Raw genomic sequence first — 4,534 nt, 5'->3', positions numbered from 1 at the left:
GAAAGATAACTGAACAGCAACGGTAACATGAAAAGCCCTTCATAACTCTTTCTATTTATCTTATACTCGTCTCCCATGACCTCAGAACAGAATACTGTCAGGAGATGTGAATTTGGAGTTGGCAGTTCAGGATCTGGTTGCTTGCTCTGTCACTTCTTAGTTGTGTATTAGCAAGCAAGTCATTCTCCCTCTTTGGGCCTTAGATTCCTCTTTTGAGAAATGAGAAGATGAGACAGGAGGCATTTACTATTAATTGCCTGCCAGTTGCAACTGGCAGGATTACTTAATAAGTAAACCCATAATTGCTGATATTCATAGTCTTATAAATAATTTTACTCATTATATTTGTGAAATATCGAGAGAACTGACCATGAAGCTCAAAGTTCTGAGTTCAAATCTTGTATGTACTGAATTGTGACCTTGGCTGAATTATTTAATTTTTCAATGTCCTAGGAAATTCTTGAATGTTGTAAATTTCAGAGAATATGCTGATTTGCATTGTCATAAGATGTTTATCCCTGGAAGCTGCCTATATCAATGCAATTGCAGGTCTAGTTGAAACAACAACAAATATGCAAAAATAATCCCACTTTAATTCATGTTCTACTTTATTTATAAAGTTTTATATTCTTAAATAACCTTAGGAGGTGAGGTGTAAAAATTAATAGTCTGACTTTTTATGTATAGAGATTAAGGCTTAGAAATTGTAGAGAGACTAGAAAGTAAGAGCTGAGATGAAAGCCTTCTGACTGAAACACTATCTCTCAAGGGAAAAAAAAATATGAAATTTGAATACAATGTGTTCAGGGGTGGGGAACCTGCAGCCTTGAGGCCACATGTGGCCCTCTAGGTCCTCAAGCATGGCCCTTTGACTGAATCCAAACTCCATAGAACTAATCCCCTTAATAAAAGGATTTGCTATAGAACCTATACTATAGGTTCTCAGGATGAAATGAACCCTGGTTCAATCATCTTTTTTTTATTCCATGTTTTATCTTTTGTCCCTTCTTTTCATTTATAGAAGTTAACACTAGTGATAATGGCTTCTTTTTACATCACACATAAAAATCATTACTTAGTCTGTAGTTTCAGATGCTATTTGCAGTACTTAATTTTACACAAAATGTGAAATAAACACTGTTTTAACAGAGCTGACCATTTACTCTGAATGCTTGCGTATGTGCCAAGAAAGCATTAATGTCTTCACACCAGAGAACAAATTAATGATATAGGTGTGAGAATGAAATCAGTGCGTGTGTGACTCAGAGGGCTCTGACCAAGACTGAGTATTGGGAGATCAAAGTAGGTTTGCTTTCAGCTCTTTAAATTGTGTTGACATTTTGCATATTGAGACTTCACCTTTTCTTTTTTTGTAAAATCAGATATCCATAAGCTTTAAGAACTTGACAGAGTTTATCTTATAATCATGTGGAGACAACAAAGACCTTTGGAAAAAATGATAAGCATAGAGTCAGGAATACCAAGGTTTGACTCTCTCCTGCCTCTGACATTGATTAGTTGTTTGACCTTTGACATGTCATTTAGAGTCTCTGAGCCTCAGTTTCCTTATCTATTTACTGAGAATGACAATAGCACCTACCTTGAAGAAAACAGGAAGCCAAAACTATTTATTGCAACAGGATTCATGTCCTCTATACCATTACTTGGCTTCCTGACATTGCCCATTCTTCCCACACACCCAGAGACTCCCAGGAGAAGGACCATCAGTCTTTTTTGTTTTCCAAATTCATGAGAAATTCCTTTGACAATTACTGTACTTTCTCTTGAAATCCTCAAAACCCCAAGATTAAAGTAAAAGGATAATTAGGAGAGGTGAGAGGGCAAGATATGATCATCTATTATACATGCAATGCACACAGGAATGTGTATGAATATGTGTGCATGCATTTTATATATATGCATACATACATGTATCTATATACATATATACATATACATACAAATACAAATGTGTGTATATGTGTTTGTGTATATACACACGTATATCACATGCATTTGCCTTCACAGACATTCATAAGTATATCCATAAATATATATATAAGAACTGAGTTTGATTTAAAAAAAAATCTAAAGAAGCACATACTTATTAACAATTGTAAATTCCTGAAAATACAATATCCTCCTTGTGATAGAGGACATTTGCTTTTTTTTCAATCCTCACAACTTGAACTCATAACTATTTAACAAAATAAAGAATGGTTTAGGGCTTGGGAAGGGAGAGGGAAGGTAGGAGGTATGTATGTGGAGGGGGAGGAGAGTGACAATCAATCCAGGACCATGCCACTGCTGCCATCATGCTAGCCTGTCAGACTTCACCCTACAGTGTTTTCCCAGAAAACTAGTATTAATTACAGAGCTGAAGAACTTAAATATCTTCTAATTCAATGCTGCCATTTTACAGTTTTTACTGATAGGTGAGCATCCAAAATGGGAGACAAGCTGATTTGGGAACAGATTAGATCCAGCTTTGTGCAACATTACTACCATTATTTGATAATGACAGATCCTAGTTAGCAGAAATATATATATAGATGCATCTTTCCTTACATGGGAAGGGCATAACTTCCAACATAAAGTAGCCATCATGGAGAAATTGTCTAGTTTTCCATGTAAGAAAATACAACACACCATCACAGCTCAGGACCACCAGTCCACCCTTGGCAGCTGTATGCTCAGTACTATGAAGACCCCATCATTGGATACTACCAGGTATTTCTACTAGTGAACATCCCCTTGATATATGAGTATGCACCAATGGCATGTTCAGGCTAGTGCTGAACAACTTTGACGGAACCCTCTTTTCCCATGGTACCCATGCTGCTTCTTACTCACTCTGATTTCTGATATTATTCATGCTTCCTCTTCCCAGCCCCCTCAAAACACTCCAAATATCAAATATAAGCCTGCAAGACCATGGTGGGTGGACACTGTGTTGGTGGTTGCATCACTATCTGAGTGTGTTGTGCATGGTGTTTTGGAAGTTAGACTAGCTGCATCTGACAGAAGTTTGTGTTGAAACAGCACAAGCCTCAAATTCAGTTGTGTCTGACCCTTTGTGACCTCATTTGAAAAAAAAATTAGCAAAGATACATTTCCTTTTCCAGCTCATTTTACAGACCAGGAAACTGAGGTAAACAGGGTTAAGTTACTTGCCCAGGGTCATACAGCTAGTAAGTGTCTTAGGCTGGATTTCAATTCAGGTCTTCCTGACTCCAGGCCTTGTGCTCTACTGTGCCACCTAGCTGTACCTTAGGAAGAATAAGTAATGCAAAAGATTATCTTTTTTTCCCTTTAGTAATCCAAAGAAATAAAGGAGAAAGTAGTAGCTGCACGTGCAGCCCAGATATTCATTTGTTCAAAAGTTCCAATGTCTCATTACACAATTAAACCATGAAAATTTTCTTAACAATTACAATAAAAGAATGACATAGAAAAATAAAACTTTTGAATAGGTATCTTAGACTGTATAACATTGCACAAGACTAATTTCTCATTGAATACAAATAGTATACATTATTCTACACTTGAGAGAAATTATTCACACTTTAATAATACAGTTATGTAGATTGTTTTTTCTTCCTTCTTTGCCTTTTCTTTCTTGTAAATTTTAAGGTATTTTGAGAACTAAACTATTGAGTTTTATTTTCAACTTGATGGTTCCCCAAATTATGGGGAAATTTACATACATACAAATTATGTATGTTTGGTTCTTATCACCATTGTGAGAAATATTGTTTATCTGAAAATTGAGTAAAGTCTTTAGTGCACCCCCAAAATGCCAGGAGTTTGTACCGAAATGAGGCACAAGATTATGTGAAGAATTTTGGCCAAGGAGGATATATAGAAAACTATGATTGGTTGCCAAAATAAACTCTGTTCTACTTTCCTCTAAAGATTTTTTCATGACAATACATTGTACCCAACTTTATTTTTTTTTTTCTATTAGGTCAGGCAGTTCACCTTCATTGTTGCTTTTATTTTTCAAAGTTCACCTTCTTTTCCCTCCTTCCCCTTTCTCTCTCTGTTCTATACTCTGCCAGTCTTCTATTGAAAAGCTTGAATAGAGAAGCAGTAAGAGAAGAAAAGAAAATGACTGATATCTCATCAGTTGTCAGTCAAATCCCAGGGTGCCTCCACTACATATCCAGCTCATCGATTGATTTCACTGCCCTGCCAGTCTGTGACATTATTGCTCTATTCAAGCTATAAAATGAAAAGCCTTTGCCTTGAAGGGGGATAGGGTATTACAGACACTCTGCACTTGAGTCCAGGACTGATTCATCATTCCATGATTGAAAATATCATGAAATTAGTTTAGTTTGCACCACAATAGTGACATTGACCAACTCACCTTTCCTGAAGATATAATAAAATAGCTTAGAGATAGAATTCCCCTTCCAATTTCACCAAACTAGCTGTTCATTTGTACACTTCCACTTACAAGATGGATTTTTTTTAAAAAATCACTCACTAAATGGAGAGTTCTCATAAGAAATAATATCATATTGTCTAC

At 36.0% G+C, this 4,534-nt stretch overlaps 1 pseudogene; it reads left to right on the top strand.

The window, feature by feature from the left end:
* The first annotated feature begins 2,448 nt into the window (after positions 1 to 2,448).
* On the top strand, positions 2,449 to 2,858 carry LOC114035997 (annotated as a pseudogene).
* The last annotated feature ends 1,676 nt before the right edge of the window (positions 2,859 to 4,534 follow it).

This window comes from Vombatus ursinus, unplaced genomic scaffold (genome assembly GCF_900497805.2).
Source record: "Vombatus ursinus unplaced genomic scaffold, bare-nosed wombat genome assembly UNPS02009573.1, whole genome shotgun sequence".
Lineage (NCBI taxonomy): Eukaryota > Metazoa > Chordata > Mammalia > Diprotodontia > Vombatidae > Vombatus > Vombatus ursinus.
Note: the sequence above shows the minus strand (reverse complement) of the source record. Positions and strands in the feature narration are given on the sequence as shown.